Source organism: Accipiter gentilis, chromosome 29 (genome assembly GCF_929443795.1).
Source record: "Accipiter gentilis chromosome 29, bAccGen1.1, whole genome shotgun sequence".
Classification (NCBI taxonomy): domain Eukaryota; kingdom Metazoa; phylum Chordata; class Aves; order Accipitriformes; family Accipitridae; genus Astur; species Astur gentilis.
The window spans coordinates 8,505,294-8,517,554 of NC_064908.1; positions in this window are offsets into that span (position 1 = coordinate 8,505,294).

Below are 12,261 nucleotides of genomic sequence, written 5' to 3' on the forward strand. Positions count from 1 at the left end.
AATTTTGGGGGTCACTTGTCATTTCAGCCACATTCGAGAGAAGGGTCAAGACCTCAGAGGTGCTTGGTTTTGTGAAAACAAGGCAGCACATGGGGAAGTGAGACCCTGTTTGTCCTCCCAGTGCAGGAGGTGCTGCAGCCTTTGGCAGACATTTGAGAACCCACACCCCAGAGCAACTGCCTCAAGGTCCAGCAGCAGGAGAGGCTCTGGTGGGAGCTTGCACCTTCTTAGACACCAAGAAAGCATAGTAGCATACCCAACGGAAAGAAACTCTTGAAGAGAGCCCCTAGTCAGCACAGGGACTGCCCACATCTGCTGCAGCTCCTCTTGCCAACATGGGAAAACCAGGAGGTTGTCAACACTGGATAGTAGTACCACAGAATTGGGTCCTGCCAGAAGGGGGAAGTTTATAGCTTGAGAAATGGTGTGCAAGAACTCTCCTCATACCCCAGAGGAGGAAGAAACTGGTTGATGTGTGTAGGGTTTAGGGATTAATCTGTGTGGGGCCCGGACGACGGAGCACCAATATGATGATTAAAGCCGACAGTTTATTGAGCTTAGCTAATCATTTTTATACAATTCTCTAAGTTGTTGAGAGACTTTGATTGGCTACTACATGCAAGCACTTGGTGTCCACACGCACAAGCATAAGCGGTGATTGGTTACATTGGTACTGTCCATGCGCACAAACACAAGACATAATTGGTTGTGTTAATTAAAGCATACAAGACTTGTCTCAGTCCAATTGGTCAAGATAAGCCCCTGAATTGAGGTTGTTTGTGCCAAGTTCCCTTTATCGTGGAATGTGCACCTGTGTTTTCCTAACTGGGATCTTTCTTCTTCTATCTTCTTATTTATTCTGTTCAAGGCCTTCTAAAGGCGCCTGGAACAGTCTTGTGACCATGAGCTATTTTCAGGCCCAATAACTAAGCTCCATATAACTGAACCCTACATCTCCCCCTCTCTCACTTTTTTTTTTTTTGAAAACATATTGCTGTCTTGTTCCGCAAACTTAGCCCAGCAATCAGTAGGTGTCAGTTTTATGTGGGTGTCCCTACAGAGGCAAGTATGGTTTTGCTGCACACCAGCCTGATGCTCTTCGGAAAATCCCAGAGGAATGGGTTTTAGCACACGTGGCCAGCGGGTGCCAAAATCCGCCTCAACTGAAAACCTATGACGCATGCACTCGCTGGCCAGGCGCACTGCACGAGTCATAGTTATCTTATCTATTGGTTCATGGGCTTTGTGATGCGGTTGTAATGCACTGAGAATTTTAAATTGTTATGTTGGCTAAGATGACCTACGCATTAATTTTTGGCTGAGGTGGTATTCGTATTGCAGCACCATCTATGATGCTTCGGATGATGATGGTCATATAAATCAAACGGAAGTCCATCATGGGCTTGCACCTGTGAAAACAAAAGCATAATCTCGCCCCAAGGTTATTAATGAAAAATGGACCGTCCCATCGCCCTATTTCTAGATTGTTAACTGAGTCTATGACCTTACTTCTAATTTTAGTTTTACCTAACTGTTAACAAAACAAAAAATATTTTTTTTTTTGAATAATGAATAAATGACTCCATATCAGGTATCTTAAAACTACTTCCACACTCAGCTCTTACGAGTAATGTTTCGCCGAGTGCTGATTAACATTAAATCATATATATATTTGCTTATTCTCTAAAGCACTTATTCTAAACTGCTTATTCTCTATACAATTAGTTATAGGTTAGTTGATTAGTTGAATGTCTGTTACAATGGTTAAAAAAAAATTTTTTTTTTTTTTTTGATGATTAACTCTCTTTTCTACCCACTCGCACTAAAATACATATCCAAAACCGATATCATACTCCATGTTTTTTACACGCATTCTTAATCTCCGCATTGACTGTCAGTCTCCGTCATGATTTTTCTAGTCGGTCTATCTAGGGCTTCGGGACCTGCTGACATCTCCACTGCCTCTTGCTCTTGCTCTTCTGGGTTGTCTGTGGCATCTGGTCGCTCAATCCACGGCTTGACCCATTTCGCCGGTATCCAATGGGGTTGTTCGTTACCTGTGGAAACACAAGCATACCCTCTTCCCCACGTAAATAATTTGCAAGGTCCTTGCCACTGCTGTAAAACTGGATCGAATACTGAAACTTGCAGCTGATTTTTATCAACATTTTTGCTCCCACACATATGCCTATTAATTGGGATCTGATCCTCAGTACCACGTGGCTGTAGCCAATTCAAAACATACAGTGCTTTGCTTATTAACTCTTGGGGGGTACAATGCCGCATGTCTTCCCCCGTTTTTAAAATGTTTAAACGATCCTTTAAGGTCCGATGTGCACCTTCAACAATAGCTTGACCAGTGGAATTATGGGGTACGCCAAAATTATGAGCTACCCCCCACATCTGTAAAAATGTTTCTAATGACTGTGTGCGATATCCCGGGCCATTGTCTGTTTTAATTTCTGTTGGCACTCCCATGGCGGCAAATGCTGCCAGAAGGTGTTTAATTATGGCCTTAGCATTGGTTGATATATGAACAGTAGCCCACATAAGGTTTGAATATGTGTCAATAGATACATGAATAAATTTATATCTCCCAAAACTGGGATATTCCGTAACATCTGTTTGCCAAATTTGCAATGGTGATAATCCCCGGGGGTTCACCCCTTGTGGTTGTAAGCTTGGAATATTCGCACAGTCTGGGCAAGCAGCAAGAATAGCTCTGGTTTGCTGCAATGGAAGATTAAATTGTTTACTCAGCGCTTTTGCCGACTGATGATAAAATTTATGGGATAGCAGTGCTTGTCCAAACAAATCAGGTTTGGGTGTATTAAAATAGATGTTTGCATTGGCTACTACCAGTTGATCTGCACGCGCATTACCTTCCACAATGAATCCCGGCAGCGTTGTATGGCTACGAACATGATCGATAAAAAATAAGTCTGTCCGTTTTTCTAGTAACATCCATAATTTTAAAAGTGTCATAAACAGCTGCTTATTGTTTACAGTTTTTAGTAGGGACCTATGTATACGTTTGACTATCCCCATGACATATTGAGAATCCGAAATAATGTTGACAGGTGTTTTATCCCACTTTTTAAAAACAGAGCATACGGCTAATAACTCGAGCACTTGTACTGACCCCTCTGACAGAATGACTTCGGATTTCCAGGATCCGTCCTGTAAATATACAAATCCTGCTTTACCTGTCTTGCTGCTAGCATCAGTAAAAACGGTAATGGCCTCCAGCGGCTTATCGCTGCAAATAGAGTGTGGTTCCATTGTTAACATTGTTTTAAATAATGGGTGAGGGGGGTAGTGATTATCCACTTCCCCCTTGAAGTCCAGCAGAGCTACTGCAAGACAGTCATTTTTCGTCATGGCATTACTCACAATATCAAGTGACATAGGTAAAATGATTTTGTCCATTTGCCTCCCTGAAATTTGTATCACCCTTACCCCTGCTTTTTGAATGCACATCCCCAGAGCTTCAATTCTAGTGACTACTGTTTTTGACATGCTAGCAGGCAAGAATATCCATTCTAGTATTACCAATGGGTTTTGTTTTTGTTGCTCATCCCACTGACCCAAAATTCCCGCAACTTCCTTATCTGAGTTATATACATACAAATTTATGGGCAAATCAGGGATATATCTGCCAGACATAGATGATGTGATTTTCTGCTCAATTACTATCAAGGCTCGCCGCCCGGGTGCACTTAGTTGTAGTACAGAAGTTAGGCTATTGCTGCCCCGCAATAAGTCCAGCAGTGGTTCTAAGTCTGTATTTGTGATACCACAATAAGGCCGGATCCACTGTAGGTCTCCGACAAGTTTTTGTACATCATGTATATTTCATATGTCTTTGTGTAGGGACAGCTTTTGTGGACAAACAGAGGCTTCCGCAACTTGCAAACGCGGATTTAGTGTTAACAGTGTTCCGTCTTTTTTAAACCTTGATCAACAGTCACTGGCTTTGTGTCCGAACTTGTCGCACTTGTTACAGACCCCAGGAAAGTTTGACTGACTGCTGTTAGTTAGTGCTGGCATAGATCGAGGCTGCGTTGCTATGTGTTGAGGGCATGCACGTCTCAAATGGCCCGGTTGACCACACCAATAACACGCTAAGGGGTCTTTCTGTGGGCCGCGGTCTCCTTTTCCCTGTTGCACTATCGGTCGTAATGCTACCGCAAGCGCTGCAGCATGAGCTTCAGCATGTATTTTAGCTTTCTCTTGTTCCTGTATTAGAGGTAAGCGATTACAAGCCTCGATGATATCCACTAATGTAGCTGTACGTGGAAGCGACGCAATGATTTGTCTGCATTTTGCATTCGCGTTTTGAATAGCTAAGTCATTTCTGACTGCAGCTTTCGCTTCAGGGGTTAAAGTGGGTGACGCATCGACAGCAGCTTTCAAACGGTCAAGGAATTTCATGTACGGTTCCTCTTCCCCTTGTATGATTTGAGAATAGGGTGGAACCGGCTTACCCACTTGCGGCACCTCTGAAATAGCTTCCAGAGCTAGTTGTTGTGCCAATTGTAAAACCTCTGGTCTTAATGCAGCCTGAACGGGACCAGTAGCAAACTGTCCCGTGCCGAGTAACATATCAACACTGACAAATGCAAGTGGATTTTGTTTCCCAGTATCTAAATTTCTCACCTGGGCTTCCTCTGCTTTCTGTCTCCACCGATCATGCAACAGCAACCTCTGAGTTGGTTCGAAGAACATTTCCACCAAAACCTTTATATCTGCTGGCACTAAGATTTGTGCCTTGAAAAATTGTTGTATCATTTGTTGTACGTACTTATTGTCTATTCCATATTGCATGATGGCTTTTTGCAGTTCTTGAACCATTTTCCAGTCCAGAGGCGCCCATTGTCATTTTCCTCCTGGTTCAGTGAACACGGGAAATGAGCTGATAGTGGGTGGCAGTATGACTCCTTCTATAGTGGCTTGCTCGATAATCCCGCGCCAGCGTTGTCCCGGCGAAAAAGACGGATCGCTGGGTGGTGGTGGTGGGGGTCCTGCCTGGGCTGGTTCTGTTTCGTGAGGGCAGGTCTGTTAGCCATCGCATTCCTTTGTATCTATCCTCGTATCTCCCTTCAGACCCTTTCCCCTCATTGGGCATTAATTCTCCCTTTTGTACACACAGGTCAATCAGTTCTTGCATTTTGTCCCTGGGGGATTTTTCTTCCCCATTGCCCACCACTTTAGCAAAAGAATCCATACTCTCTATGATCGCAGTTGCTGCTTTCTCATATGACTTTCTCGTCAATGGCTGCCCACCTTTACCCCCGTCTCTTTTCCTCATTTCCTTTAACAATTCTAACAATGTCTCTTTTTGTTCTATTATTAGAGTAGCCAAGTCCTTGTTTGCATTATTTGAATCAGGGTATATGCTAGGTATAATTTGTTCATGTTGAACAGCGGTATCTGGGGGCTGTTTTCTCGCAGGCGTATTTTTACTCACTCCCTGATTCTGTAGGGTTTCCTTTAATCGTACGGCTAGGGAGGCTTGGGAACTGTCAGATGGCTGATTAATATCAGCAGTCCCAGGGAGTGGAGCAGAAGTCAAGGGCACAGGAGCAGGCGGACAAGCTCCAAAAACTCTCTCTCGCTGCATTATGTTTTTCTCCCCGCTTTTCCCTTTCGTTTGCGGTTGGAGAGAGAGAGCAGCAAAAGCAGACACAGACACTTTACGATCTGCTTTCATTTCTTGCAGAGTTGTCTTAATCAATTTCCATAAAGTTGCAAGACCTTTAACTTCTTTAGACCCGTCACTAATTTCATCCCATAGGGAGGTTCCAATAGCTTTCCAGGTACTAAGCTCAAAAGCTGTACCCACACTAATTGAAAGGTTTCTGTCCTTTTTAATATTTGTCTCTGTTTTTTCAACCAGCCTCATAAATATCTTTCTGGCTGCCTTTTCCCTCGCAGATGCTGCGATACCCATGCCGCCCTTTTTATCAACGTAAGCTTACGATTTTACCTGCTTTTCCCAAGCAGTGTCCTGCCACTCTTGAGCAGTGCCGGTGCTGTCTTTCAAGCCACCGTGGTCCGCGGCAATTCCCCCGCCTTTTCAGTAGCATTGCCTCTTCTTCCTCTTCGGATCACGTCGGAGGTCACCAAATGTAGGGTTTAGGGATTAATCCGTGTGGGGCCCGGACGACGGAACACCAATATGATGATTAAAGTCGCCATTTTATTGAGCTTAGCTAATCATTTTTATACAATTCTCTAAGTTGTTGAGAGACTTTGATTGGCTACTACATGCAAGCACTTGGTGCCCACACGCACAAGCATAAGCGGTGATTGGTTACATCAGTACTGTCCACGCGCACAAGCATAACCGGTGATTGGTTACATTGGTACTGTCCATGTGCACAAACACAAGACATAATTGGTTGTGTTAATTAAAGCATACAAGACTTGTCTCAGTCCAATTGGTCAAGATAAGCCCCTGAATTGAGGTTGTTTGTGCCAAGTTCCCTTTATCGTGGAATGTGCACCTGTGTTTTCCTAACTGGGATCTTTCTTCTTCTATCTTCTTATTTATTCTGTTCAAGGCCTTCTAAAGGCGCCTGGAACAGACTTGTGACCATGAGCTATTTTCAGGCCCAATAACTAAGTTCCATATAACTGAACCCTACAGATGTGTCACCCCGCAGGCACTGTGGCTTACTTTGGTCCTTTAAACAAGCCTGAGGTTGCTGCTGAGCCCCATCCCACACCGATGCTTATCCCTCCCACCAGCTTGCTGCACAGCTTTGCTGGCCATGTGCACCTGTTAGCAGCTGCTTCCAGGACCTTGTACTTGAACATCCTTGAGGACTGATAACATCCCTGCCTGCTAGCCTGAGCAGCGGCAGGTATGTTGTCCCTTGGCACACTCCCAAGCCAAGAGATCTGCTGCACCCTGTGCAGAAACAGAAGAGGCCTGGACTCCAGCAGGAATGGCATGTGCAGGTAGGCTCTCAGCCTCACCTCTCCTGCCTGCAAAACATGATGCTCACTGACTGCTCTGCATTATGAGCTGCTCATGGCAAGGACAGTCCCTCAGTCACTACCAGCCCACCCACTCGTGCCCACATGCAAGTTCCCATTTTCTGGCTTAAAAAAATCACTCTTAGCTTTTGGCATCCCTGAACCTTACTTAGGGATGGACTGTGCCCTCCTACAAAACACAACAGCCAAATGGCACTGAATCTGTCACACAGGGCCCAACCATGCCCCACTCCCAACTGGATTTGGAGGCATCACTTGCAGAGTAAATTTGGAGCAATGAACACCTGCCAGAAGTGCATGGACTACTCAAGTTAAGAAAAGCCAATGGTGAAAGTGCAATTTCTTGGGCGCAGAGCCCCTCACCAACACTCTTACCAACACCTTCCCCACGCTGCACAGCAGCTTGGTGGTCCCTCTAGTTCATGTCCTCTCCTGCCTGCAGTGTGGAGCTGCAGGTCCCAGCAGCAGCCTGCCATCAGGTGCCACTGGCAGATTTGGTGCACCCCAGAGCACCGATCACAGCATCTCCTGAGGCTGTGGTGTCCAGAGCCACAGCCTGCCACCCCTGCACGGTGCTGGTCCAGACAGCAGAGATGGCCGATGGAGCCAGCCTCATGCCTGGCCAGGCTCAGCAAGGCCCAGCCCCTAGCTCTCCCACGGCAGCTTGTGCCACTGCAGCAGCGCAGACACATCACTCCTCAGCTAACTGATTCATGAAGGTCATGGTGCCACTAAACCTTACCTCCCGAAGAATTTTATCTGGAGGCTGGTGCTGTAACACCACTTTCCACAGTGCACACATGTTCTGCTTTGGCAAACCTGCACGTGGATTGACGTTAGCATTTGGTCACCCAGCTGGTACAAACTGCATGATGCCTCCTGCATCCAAGGCTCAGCCCTGCACCAGACCACTCCCAGCTTGCTGCACTCCTCAGGGACATGGTTTCTTTGTACTTCCAGTGCTGCTGTGCAAGCTCTGGCTCAAAGCAGAAGCTAGGACGTCCCTGGGAACCTCTAACCAGTGCTTTACACAGATAGGAGCAGCAAAAGACAAGGTCAAACCTTTCCTCTGACAACCACCAGGCCAAAAAAAGATTACGGTAAGCACAGCCTCTGCAGGAAGGCCTTCTCCCAACCAGGCACCGTAGCCTCCCACATCACATCCTCTACAAGCTAAGAGAAACCGCCCCACAGCATTTTCCTGGTCTATGCCGTTTCTGCAATCCAGAAGAAATCCAGCTGCCACTCGAAGGCATGGCTGCACCTACTCCCTGCTTCAGCTGCCTCTGCCCTCTGCTGGCACCAGTCTCTGCACCAACTGTCTCATGAGCCAGACCTGAAGGCGGATCCCTCGAAAAATTAATTCAACAGGAGGAAAGAGAAACTATTTTTCAGCTGGCTTAGCTCCCTGGTTCTGCTCTTTACCCAACAGCACAAACCCATGCCTGGGAGGGACCACAACAAACACCTCATCGGGGAGGGGGTGCCCCCTTCTCCTAGCTCCAACCTGGGCATACACAAGACCGAATGGCGAGGTAACCTTGACCTTGCTGCAATTACAGGGCCAGCTTCCCATCTCTGCTGCCTTTTTGGCCCCTGCAGTACACAGGCCAATGTCCAGTGCTCCCCTTTTTGAATCCCTGACCACCTCTTCCTGTAGTTTTCTCCGCTTGCTCCACAGGCTGAAGTGCAGGGACCTCTTCCAAAGTAAAGCTGCTTGTCCCAGGGCATGCTCCCAAGCTGCCAGCTGAAAGCAAGGGAGAGGACACACCATATCCTTACTCTCAGCAAGACTGCTCCAAGTCTTGATGCAGTTCCACGCTGTCACAGTAAGCAGCCAGAGGAGCACGGAGAAGGGAAGCCAGGCCGCTCTGCCCAGAACCACCACAGCAGGCAGAGGAGTCAGGGAGGCTGCACTCTCATTTGGCCACCGCTCAGGAGTTACATGGGTAACCACTGACAGCCCTCGGTCTCCATGGCTCACCAGGGAGCTGACTTTCCACCCACAGAGCCAAACCCCACTTCTGCCCCAACACCTCCATTGCTGCCCTGCAGAGCCCCCACGCTGAGCAGCGGTGAAGCCTGCTGGGGACACCTTTGAGCACGTAATAGGTATTGCTTGATTTCAAAGGCACTCTGGGAATTTTTGTAAACAAAGATACCTAGATCTTACTTCCTCTAAAGAGGGAAACTGAAGTTACACAATTACTACTTGCAAGGCTGATTATAATTGACTATATGCTTAACCCCTCTTCCTATTTTTGATACGTTTGAATGTTCTATTTCCATCCTGCCAGCTAGGACCAAGGGACCTTTACACCAGCAGTTCTTTAGCTGACACAGGCAACAGAAACCAACCCATGGAAATGTAGCGCAGTTGCCACAGGTTATTAGAGCAAGACATTCTGCTCAGTTCAGACAGGACAAGTGTCCGATCTCTCCACTTTCACAGAACAGGAACTTGGAAACAGTTAACCTGGGGCAGATGGAAGGAGGATATATATAATTTTAAATTAATAGACAAAATACAAATACAGCTGTCTTGAACTACAGGACTGAACTGTTTGGGTTCAGAGGTCACTCCAAGCACCCCCTGCTCTTTTATCCCACTGAGGCCAAGGATCTGACCAAGGGAGATTGGAAGGAGCTTGTCCTGGAGCTGCCCAGGGCTGACACCCTGAAAGTACCACCAGAGAGGGACTTGCCTTCTCAGTTTAGTATCTTTGGATGAGTTTAATATTATTGATAGGGGAGGGACAAACCCAGACTATGTCTTTTCAGATCTTGGAAAACCTTTGGCTCTTTGTCCCATCCACCAGCAAGTATTTTCATTTCTGAAGATATTAAGAGCCTTTTAAAAGGCATTATTTTATTAGGATTGGTTTACACAAAAGGCTTTGGTGAAAAACCTTTTCCTCAACCCAGGAGGAATGTCTTTGCCCATGTCACCTCATAGATTTCCGTAACCTCTTCATAAAACTTGGCAATGAGTACAAATCCTTTCTTCTTCCCTTGAAGCCCTGGATTACACACCTCACAGCCATTACTTGTACCCGAACTCTGCAAAGCTCTTTGGCACAGAATTTAAATAAGAAGTAGTCTAAAAATAAGATCTTAATCCTGCTGCATGCAGCACAGCCTTCACCCTGAGCCAACATAGGACCCACTCCAAGGACCAGTTCCAGCCTTTCCTCTCCACTGCAAAAGCAAACAATTTCCTGCTAATGTGTTTATTTTTCTTCATATCAGTTCATATTTTAAACTAACACATCTGAAGACCATCCAGTGGTTTATGAAGCTGAAGACCCTCCTATGTCACAGCCTTCTCCTCTCTGGGGAGGTGGGAAGAAAGTTGCTTAAGCCTCATCCTTTGCAGAAATAAACCTTCTCAGGAGCATCAAGCCAAAACAGTCTTAAAAACAACAGCCCCCACCAAAAATCAGGGATTTCAAAGTCTTAATTATAATGACACTTTACTGAAAGCACAAATGTGGGAGTGCAGGAAATTAATTAAAAAATAACATAATGGAAATACTGCTCAGAAGTCCCCTAATATTTTCATTCTATTAAATTCATAAAGAAAGCATAGTACTGTTTAAGTCCTAATGCACTAAAAAACATTTTTCAATCAAGTGACCAGTCTATCAGGGATAAATCTCATGCAAGTTTCAGACAAGAAGGAGGCAGGATCTCTGTACCTCCTCTGGTGGGAACCTGAGTACAAAATCAGCCCTAGAGAATCCCTGGCCAGAGCACCTCACACACCCTCCAAGCCTCGTGCTGTTCTTTCATCACCCCAAGACAGGCTAGATCCTACTTCCAGCTGGTTTTGTTATCTTGTGACCCCATTTTGGACTTGTGTGGCGGGGTTTTTGGTGGCGGGGGAGGGGCTGCAGGGCTGGCTCCTGTGAGAAGCTGCTAGAAGCTTCCCTGGCTCCAAGTCAGACCTGCTTCTGGCCCTGGCCAACCCAACCAGCGACGGTGGGAGGAGGAGAAGATGACCCTGCAGCACATGGAGGACCCCACACTGGAGCAGGTGGGTGCCCCCCATGATGGCCCTGACTCCACGGGAAAGGCCACACTGGAGCAGTCTGTGCCTGAAGGACTGGACTGCCTGCGGAAAGGACTCACATTGGAGCAATTCATGGAGAACTGTCTCCCGTGGGAGGGACCCCAATGCTGAGGCAGGGGAAGAGTGAGGAGTCCTGCCCCTGAGGAGGAAGAAGCGGCAGAGACAAGGTGGGATGAACTGACCCCAACCCCCATTCCCCATCCCTCTGCACCACTGGAGGGAGGAGATGGGGAAATATGGAGTAGAGTTGAGCCAGGAAGGAGGGAGGGGTGAAAGGAAGGTGTTCTAAGGTTTGGTTTTACTTCTCATTATCCTTGTTTTCATTTGACTGGTAGTCAATTAAATTGATTTTGTTTCTTCCCCAAGTTGAGCCTGTTTTTTACCTGTGACCATAAATGGTGAGTGATCCCTCCCTGTCCTTGTCTCCACAATGTCTTCTTTTGTATTTTCTCCTACCCATTCCACTGGGAGTGCAGGGGTGAGCGAGCAGCCTCGTGGTGCTTTGTTGCCCGTTGGCCTTAAACCAGGACACCGCCTGAAGCAGACTGATCTCCCATGCTGTGGTTGCCACTGTGTGGTTGCAGATGGTAATAGTACACGTGAAAATGCTGCTTCTGCAGCTTCCCACCCATGACCACATCCTTGAAATCTTCCTGTAACAGCTCCTTTGGTCTTTAATAAGCTAAAACTCTTCCTTTATAAAATATAAACTTCTATGACATTCACAGACATCTTGTAAAGTGTCTGCAACATTTTGAATAAGCTGACAACGTACTGACCCTTTGGGGTAAAACCTGGCCTTTTTTTGCATGTTTATACAGCACTTGGCATAACAAGATCAAGCTAGATCATAGGTACTGCTGAGTTCATTTACAGCCATACTATCATGTTCAGCCCTGCCCAGTTTGCAATGCAACTTTCTCCATTTCCATTTCCCTTCAGGGCCATGTGCCATTTGGGGCATTGATACCGAAAAAGCTGAAGAAACTCTCTAAGACTCAATTTTGGAGTTTTAGAAAGCAGGCATTCTTTATTGCAGCGCTGGGTGCATGGGGGATCGCTCCACCTATCGTGCACACCATCAGGCCTAATCGTGCAGGTTAAGTACATGTTCTATATACATATTCACTAGATTTCTGAGAAATGTTACACATATTCATTATTTTTCTGGGAAACTATTAGCA